This window comes from Gorilla gorilla, chromosome 2, assembly GCF_029281585.2.
Source record: "Gorilla gorilla gorilla isolate KB3781 chromosome 2, NHGRI_mGorGor1-v2.1_pri, whole genome shotgun sequence".
NCBI classification, from domain to species: domain Eukaryota; kingdom Metazoa; phylum Chordata; class Mammalia; order Primates; family Hominidae; genus Gorilla; species Gorilla gorilla.
This window is the reverse complement of record NC_086017.1, coordinates 146,525,203-146,534,997: the sequence shown is the minus strand read 5'-3', so window position 1 is coordinate 146,534,997 and position 9,795 is coordinate 146,525,203.

The window sequence follows — 9,795 nt, the reverse complement described above, 5'->3', positions numbered from 1 at the left end:
CCATAACTAGAATCTATAGAAAAATGCTAAATAGATGTGGTAACAGTGGGCATTCTTGGCATTTTCCTGATCTTAGGGGGTAAAGCATTCAGTCTCTTACAGTTAAGTATGATGTTATTTGTTTTTTTGTTTTGTTTTGCATTGTTTTTAGATATAGAAGCCTGGGTTGAAAAAGTTCTCTTCTATTTTTAACATCATGAATGATTGTTTAGTTTTGTCAAATACTTTTTCTGCATCTATTGAAATAATTATATATATTTTTTTACTTTTGTATTTTGTTAGCATGGTAAATTATGTTGATTTTCACATATTAAACCAACTTTGCATCCTTGGAATAAGCCTTACTTAATTATGGTACATTGTCCTTTATATATATTGTTAAATTCAACTCACTGTTATTTTGTTAAATATTTTTACATCTATAGTCATGAGGAATATTGGTCTGCAATTTTCTTACCTTTGCTATGTCTTCGTTAGGTTTTGGTATTGAAAATATTCAGCAAATGAATTAGACATTGATCCTTCTTTCTCTATTTTTAAAAACGTATGTGACATTAGTGCTATGTTTTTCTTGACTGTTTGATAGGAATAACCAGAAAAACTATTTATTTACTACTGCTGCTATAACAAATTACCACAAACTTAGTGGTTTAAAATAACACAAGTTTATTATCTTACAGTTCTGAAGGCCCAAACTCTGAAGTAGGTCTCATTGGGTTAAAGTCAAGGCATCAGCTGGGCTGAATTTCCTCAGATTTTGAGGGAAAATCTGTTTTCTTGCCTTTCCCAGCTTCTAGAAGCTGCCTACCTTCTTGGGCTCATGGCGCCTTCCATTTTCAAAGTCAGCAGTGGCCAGGTGAACCTCTCTCTCAGGTGCCCTCACTCTGACACAGCCTTCTGCTTCCCTCTTTCACATTAAGGACGCTTGTGATTACATGGGGCCCACCTGGCTAATCCTGAATAATCTCGCCATTTTAAAGCCAGCCGATGAGCAAGCGACGTTAACTCCTTGTACTGTGTTAATTCCTTTTTACCATAACATAGTCACGAATTCCACGGATAACATGTAGACATCTTTGGAAAGCCATTATTCTGCCTCCCACATCATCTCCCAGGAGTTTTCTTTGACAGGTAAATTTAATTTTTTAAAAAAATAATAGATAAAGCACTGTTAGTTTTTGAGTTTGTTCTTACGTCAATTTTGGTGAACTGTATTTTTCCAAAAAAAAAAAAAAAAAGAACCCTCCATTTCACCTAAACTGTCAAATTTTTTGGGCTAAAGTTATCCATAGTAGTTTCTAATTATTCTTTTAATGTATGTAGGATTGGTGGTGATAAACACTTTTTTCCTAGTATTAGTGATATGTGTTCTTTCTCCTTTTTGCTTAGTCTATTTAGCTAGAGTTTATCAATTTTGTTGAACTTTCCAATAGCCAGAGCTAGAAAATTAGTTTCCTATACTAATTTTCTATACTTTTTATTCTAAACTAATTTTATTCTAAACTAATTTTCTATACTTTTTGCCTGCATTTTATTTCATTGATTTCTGCTCAGAGCTCTATTATCCCTATCTTTCTACTTACTTTGGGTTTACCTTGCTCTTCCTATTCGAGTGTCTTAAGTTGAAAGTTTTAGGTAATTGATTTTAGGTCTTTCTTTAGAAGTACAGCTTTGCCTGCACATGACAAATTTTGATGTGCTGTAACTGTTGGTTTTTAAAAAGGTATTTTATCCATTGGATATTGTGGCTCTCCTGCCTCCTCAAGATAATTCTTTAAAAACTGGAATATGAAAAATGAGGATATTTCTGTACCCCAAAGTATTTTTGGAGTGAAATTATTCCCTTGAACATAAAAAACACTAAAAACCAACCAACCAACCAAATAAAAATCACTAGCTCCAGACCTGAGACCTTAGTTCACTGGCTATTTCCTTGCCCTTAATATCTTTTTTAAAAGAAATAATTTTATAATTGCCTCAAGTACATTTCAGGTATTGACCCCACAGTTGGAAATACACATCTTGAATAATCTGTTATGATTCTTCTAGCTATTGAGAATTATAAGAATTAGCTTTACTGATGTGTCCTATATGCATCTGTCTCCAGCTGAGCTGGGACTGACTTTTTTTTTTTCTGACACCTATTTGGGCTGCTTCACAGTGCTAAATAGGATGTACATGGGCTCCTAGAGTATGTATATGGTGTGTGAGAATAATTCAAAGTAGGACTTTGGGGAGCAGAATTTTCTGAGTTATAAAGTAGAGAAAAGCATGTGGGGCCAGAAGTCAGTATCTGGGCTTAATCACAGCTCTGCCATGAGCCTGTCCTGCCAAGAGCATGTGCTGTGTGGTCTTCAAGGCAGAGTGTAGTTAAAATGTGTGGGGTGACTATTGTCTGGCATGGCTGTCTGCTTTAATCTCGCCACCTCTTAGCTCCATTTCTCCAGCAAATCTTGACCTGCAGGGCTGGTTTCTGGGTACATGACATATGCAGCTGCACTGGGCTCTGTACTCAAAAAGGCTTGCACTTGGTTTCATGCTCTGCTGTCACAGTCTTGAAATTCTTAATAACTTTGGAGCAAGGAGCCCCACATTTTCATTTTGCACAGGGCTCCACAAGTCCTATAACTGATATCTTTATCTGGAAAGTCCCCTGAAGACAATGTAGCAATTTGGCAAGCTAAAGAGTATAGCGAGGCTTGGGAGGCAAGGCTCATAAGTGGACAAAGATGAAACTGAGGGCAACTTGGGATGATGTGTCACATTTCCAAGTCTTAAACAACTTCCAGCAGCACCTCTCCCGCCCCCACCTCCTTGTAAGCATAATAGAATTTTTGGAAGGCTAAATCATACTTTTCCCGGATATTTCTCACCATACACCTGCCCCAACAACTCCCCCAGTGCTCGTTCACATCCAGCAACCCAAGAATCAACAGCACCCATATGGTGCATCCTCTATAAATGAAAGCTCTTTTAATTAGTGATGGGACACCTCAAATAATTTCAGCAGATGCTTCCATTTCATGAAAACAGGCACATGTCTTTGCAAATGGGCAATATTGTTCTAATTATATCATAGCCTGCAGCCCAACTTAGACAGTTTTTCTGAGGGAGGGTACGTGGGTTGGGGAGATCTATTTTATTCTCTCTCCCACCCACACACTATGATATCTCTTTTCAATATTTAATGTTCGTTAACTGCTTTGTGTTTTGTTGTTGTTGTTGTTTGTTTTTATTTCCAAGTGCTTTATACAATCAGAAAAGGAAAAATGGAAAGGACATAATTATTTGGCACCAGAATAGATGAGGAGAGGAGTCTCTAGGATTTTCCTTCTTTTTATAATTTTCTTAAAAAGAGTGAGTCTACTTCTTCAAGAAGGCTGCAGAGCAGACTGGTTAACATTCTTTTTTACTCTGCCCGATATCCTGAGATTCTGTAACAGAGATGACAGGACCACTTGCTATAATTAAAGCTCCCCTAGGATGGCTGAAAGACGAGTGTGGTCTTTGAACAGACCAGGTTTGTATCCAGAGGCATCAGCATGGTTCTGTGTAGTTCTTGGCGCACGGTGTGAGAGGGACCTGGAAGGCTCTCCATGCTTGGGAAGGCGGGTTGTCTGGATCCACAAGATGCTGGTGTGGTTGTTTACTAAATATTTCCAGCTTGTCTTTTACCTTCTGGTCACATCGTTGGACCATGCCTCTGTCCTTTTTTGAGGTTCTATGGGGCTGTGTGATTTACATTGGCCAGTGAAATATGAGCAGGCATAAACTGTGCCCCTTCCAAGTAGATTATTTTAAGATGCAGGCTTCCTTCCCACACAGTGATGATCATGAAAGCACCTGTCCAAAAGAAGCCTCTATTACTCTGTGTTCTTGCATGTCTAATCTTAGCAGAACTCTTATAGGGGTTTACGACATTTTTGTTGTGTTATGCCACTGAGATTTTGAAATTTTTGCTGGTGCAGCATAACCTAGTCTATCTTGACTGATCCACTAGTGACCAGAGCTAGCCCAGCTTCACTCTCTGGGAAGTTCCTACAGGGCCACTCTGAGCTGGAGCATCCACAATATCAAAACGAGCCAGAGAACACCTATTGCTATACATCTTAGGAGTATTTCTCTCTTGTTCTGGAAGAAGGAATAGCTAGCCATAAGACTCTCAGAATATTTTAGGCAAGAAAGAGCAGCTAGACTCTGGAGCAGAGAGGCACAGATAGGACAACTCATGTAAAGTTGAGGAATAGGCTGAATGAAGCTGTGTCTGATGCTACCTCAGGAGAACCCAAGGTCTCCAGGCAGTCCTGGCAGCCTTATCCTCCCTGGTGACCAAGGCAGGCCTTGTCCTTTGCAGTTTGGTCTTGTCCTTTGCAGCACTCAGGCCAGGCTGTGGTCGGGTGCCCCAAGGACAGCTGGAGGATGCACCCAGATGTCCCCATCTGGCACAGTGTTATCAAGGGTGCCCTAGCTTGTTTCCCTCCCTCTTGGTTGTGTAAGTCTGTGGTTTCTTGATGAATACTCTGCCAATATGGTAGACTCACTTGCTTTCTTAATCATCCTCTGATGACTCCCAGGTTCAAAGGCAAGATCAAGGTGGTACTTTCTCATTTCTGCCTCAACTTACTTGAGTTGTCTCTGGGAACTACCATTAACAAAGCCTTATAGAAAATGTGATCTGGGCTTCAAACAACCACTTGAACAAGAGTGTTTTGAGCATTGCTCCATTTGTAAGATGAGAAGCCTCATGAGGATTTATAATACTCCTTAAGTGCCTCAATTTTGTTTAACCAAGGTAGGACATAAACAAAAATGAAAGCAAATAAGAGAAGAAGAAAGCTTTGTATTTCAAACCACTTCTACCACACACTTCAATCTGCTTTATTACCAAGATAGTAAAAGTAATGGGGTTAAATTTAGATAAAAGCAAGGAGACATAGTAAATTTCAAGTGGCACATAATGTATTTTAAACAGTTTCTCTGGGTAAATACTCTAGACTGAGCCTTGGTCCAGCCCTGTAGGCTTCTCCTTCTGCCCATGGACAGTGGATGCTCAGAGGATGGGTCTGCAGCAGTGTCAGCACCAGGCGTCACCCACCAGCATTTGATCTGTGTCTTCTCCACACTGACTTAGGTGTACTGACAGATTGTTGTAAAATAGAGCCCAGAAGCCTCCTTCAGTCCGCCCCCAAGGCAGGGGGCTGGATGAGATGACATTTCAAGGGATCTTCCAGCCTGAATGAATAATGCATAATTAGGATAAAAAATAGGGAACTAGGCCAGGCACGGTGGCTCACGACTGTAATCCCAGCACTTCGGGAGGTCGAGGTGGGTGGATCACCTGAGGTAAGGAGCTCAAGACCAGCCTGGCCAACATGGTGAAACCCCATCTCTACTAAAAATACAAAAATTAGCTGGACGCGGTGGCGGGAGCCTGTAATCCCAGCTACTCAGGAGGCTGAGGTAGGGGAATCGCTTGAGCCCAGGAGGCGGAGGTTGCAGTGAGTGCAGATGGTGCCACTGTACTCCAGCCTGGGTGACAGAGCGAGACTTTGTCTCAAAGAAAAAAAAGAAAAAAAAAAGGGGGGGGGAACTAGAAGAATTTGAACTTCTTTGTGTTTCCCGTCTGAGGTGGCACTGTAAGAAGATAAGTTTGTTCAATACCCAAGTGATTAAAAATATTTAGGGTATGTGCAATATGGACACATATAATTGCTAATGGGGTTTCAGGGCATCATCACCATATGCTAACTTTATGCCGAGTCTCTGCCATTGGGAGCTGACTGTCTGGTAGGAGAGACAGACAAGTATATTTCAAAACTGTAATCAGGGCTATGTTAGAGACCTAGACGACTGCTGTCAGAGAGCTGATGAGGCAAGGGGTTCTGACTCCTCCAATGAGTGGATCCCAATCTGGGCATTGAAGGAAATGGGACTTAAGTGACAAGGATGTGAGAGAGTGGCACTCCTGGTACTGCAAGGGCTTTCCCCAGGAGGATGTGACTCAGGAAGACACATGGCAGAGGGGAAGCTGGAAAGGACCAGGATCAGGTTGAGAAGACTGAATCAGCCAGTGGGGCAATGTAGATTTCATCCTGAAGTGATGGAATCTGGGGAATTATTTTAAGCATGGAGAGGCATGAGCAGATCAGCAATATCCCTCAGCTTTGGGTGGGGAATGGCTGGAGAACAGTGACATTGGATGAGATACTCCTTTAAGAAGCTCCTGTTCTAGACCAGATAAGAGATGAGCAGTCCTGAGGCAGGAAGGCAGGAACAGTATCAGAATCTCCAGGAGGAAGGATGAACACATCTTTTGCCTTTGCCCTTTTTCAGGGAGGAAGCATGCCTACATGGCAAGCCTGCTGGTGTCTAGCCTGGAGATGCTTCCCCAAAACACATGTATCTGTGGGTTTGTTGGAAGTTACCTCAGCAACAACTAAGCTGGTGGGACTTTAAATGTCCTTGATCCACTTAGTGCACAGTGGCTTACCCTTGGCCGAGGAGTACCTCCTAGCTGCCAGGATGCTGTGGCTCTCCCCACTGTCCTTACAATAGTGTCTCTCAGCAGTGGCTGTCGTGTGGCTCTGAAGTTCTGGACTTCAATTCTGTGTCACAGTTCCCACTGTGACACCTGGGAGATCACCCTGTCCAGACCCAGTCTATCTTGTTGGCTACCCAGAGTTGTCTTACTCTATTTGTGTTGTTATAAAGGAATACCTGAGGCTGGGTAACTTATCAAAAGGTTTATTTGGCTCATGATTCTGCAGCCTGTGCATGAAGCATGGGGCCAGCATCTGCTTCTGATGAGGCCTCAGGCTGCTTCCACTCATGGTGGAAAGAAAGGGGAACTGGCCTGTGCGGAGATCACATGGCAAGAGAAGATGCAAGGTGAGGATGGGGGAGATGCCAGGCTCTTTATAATACCAGATCTCAGGGGAACTTTCTTGGGAGCTAATAGAACAAGAATTCACTCAGTAACACCCTATCCCAGGGAAGGCATTAATCTATTCATGAGCGATCTACCCCCATGACCCAAACACATCCCACTAAGCCCCACTCCCAACATTGGGAATCAAATTTCAGCATGAGACTTGGAGGGCAAACAAGCCAAACTATAGCACAGAGGAAGCAGCAAAGGCTAGAGCTGAACAAACAAGTCCCAAGGCTGATATACTGGGTCCCCATCCAGGCATGCAATGGTTCTCCCTTTCCCTGGGCCTCGGTTTTCATTTCTGTGAGATAGAAAGCTCAGTCTAATGATCTCTTAAGGTTCTTTTAGTATAACGATTCTCAAACTAGAGGCTGCATCAAAATCTTCTTGGGCTTGTTAAAACACCGACGGCTGGGTCCCACTACCAGAGATTCTGATTTAGTAGGTCTTAGCTAGGGCCTGAGAATTTGCATCTCTAACAAGTTCCCAGGTGATGCTGATTCTGCTGGTTGAGGATCAAACTTTGAAAACCATGTTTTCCACCTTGCATTCTTTGACAGAGCAGTTTTTAGTCATGCCATCTGGGTGGCTCAGCCCTTTAAAACAGAGAAAGCAGAGGAATTGTCCTATTTCGGCCGGTAAGTGCAGGATCCAGGTTGACTCTAATACATGGGTGCTATGCAGGGTTCTCCTGACTCCTGTGCCTGGAAATCCTCTAAGGGCAGTGGGCATGGCTGGGAGAGGTTGAGAAGTCAGAGTGAAGTCAGGAAACATGCAAGCCCTGAACCAAACTGCAGAGCTGTGTGGTCATTTTACTTTTGCATACTCATCCATTCCCTATTTTGTGTCCTCTCTTGATATGTGGAAAAATAAATGTCCACAAGGTATTACAAAAACCATCAGATTGCCCTTACCTGCCACCAGGTGACACCTGATATTGATTTAGCTTATGAAAATGATTCACAAGTTTGCTGAAGCCTGGAAAAGATCAAATGTTATGAGCCTCATGATCCCATCCTCCTCCTCTGCTCTCAGCTAACATCAGAAGAGGTAATTGGGAAATAATAGACCAAAGAAGCTTTTTTGGTCTGCACACAAGGAGAACAAAATACAGGAGAATCATTTCATTGGGAGAGAAGGGATTTTAGTATCATTCATTTTTATTTAGAGCAATTTTCCCTTTAAGTGCAACAGTCTCTAGACATGACCATTATAGAACAACAATTTTAACACAACCCGTAAATCAAAGAAAAATTACTGCAGAGGGAAGCTTTTTACAGATGTTCCAATGGTTATGTACTAGGCAGGTGACTTAGAGCTGGGAAAAACTGGCATCTTCCAGGGAGACTATGCTGGGGTCACCTAGCCCCTTGGAAAAAACAGTATCTCTCTTTTAAGTAGAGGGAGTACTAGTAGTGAGACAAATATTTACTCGCTTACAACTTCAGGCAGTTCCAACATCCCTGAGCCTTGATTTATAGTAATAAATAATAAACTTATTTGGTAGGATTGTTGTGCAAACTGAGATAATGAAAAGTAGCTAATGCCTGCCTCATAGCTGAACAAGTGTTAGGTCACTATCATTATTTTTATGGCATTAGAAGTAATGGCGAAAGAAACAGAAGCTATAGCAGGAGGGCAGAGTTTCCATTTATTGAATGCCATGGTACCATAGCGATATGTGACCTCCATATGGTTTCATCTTTCTGAACACACAGGGAGACCACATGTCCCAGCTTCTCTTGTAGTTAGTTTAGAATCATATGACAAAATTCTGACCATGGGGATGTAGATGGAACTGGTGTTATGAGCTGGCTCCAGGCTGGTATTTACAAACATTAAAAAAAAAAAAACCCTTCAAACCTTTCTTTCCTGACTGCACTGATACTGGAGATCACATATTCCATGTGTCTTGGTTGCCAGATGGAAGGGGGCAATATGACCTGCAATACAGTTTATGTGAGTGATAAATGAACCTTTTCAGACTAAGACCATGAGGCTTAGGAGTTTATTCGTTACTGCAGCATTGTCTTACGATACTGAAAAACCCAAGTGTCTACCATGTGTTAAATAGTAAACGAGACACATGAATAAATAACATGACCTCATTTAATCTTCACAAAAACACTGCAAGTTTCCTGGTCCCCCTCACCTGATGGTTCTTTACCTTGACTCCAGACATGATTTGTGTTGGTATATACTATACTATCTAGAGCTACTTTAGTGGAAAAAGCAGGATTTTGAAAACTGGCTGCTGTTTTGCTTAAAAGTTCTTTTTCTTATTAGCAGAGGTCAGATGTGCCTTCATTTAACCATTAAGGATTACACGTTTTTAATCACATAAGTTCCATGACTGATGCAATGGAATCTCAGTTGATAACTTGTGATTGTTATATTTTATTTCTACATTGTTCCTTTTATCATTTTGGGCAACCATTCTTTACTCTTATAAATTATTTTGCGAAGTATAATGAAGTATAATATCTTGAGTAAAATTAATATCCCTACATTAGCATTCTTTTGTTTAAAATTTGATTAAATGTTATTGGACATTCTTTCACTAATTCCCTCTGTAAAATAGTATTCCCAGTCACTCTCTGTCTTGCTTTGATGTAATGTATATATATATATATGTATGTTTATTTATTCATTGTTTATCTATTTTCCTTCACCACTTCTAGTGGTGTATGCATGCGCCAAGCAAACAGAAACATCATCTATTTTTTGTTTTTCTGTTTATGGATTTGTCCCAGTGTGTCCCATACTGTGCCATGTATGTAGGAGGCACTAAATGTGTTGATTATCACTGGTAAATCATTTTCTGTCCCTTCATTTTCAATCTTTATGCTTTGTTTTGTTTCAGG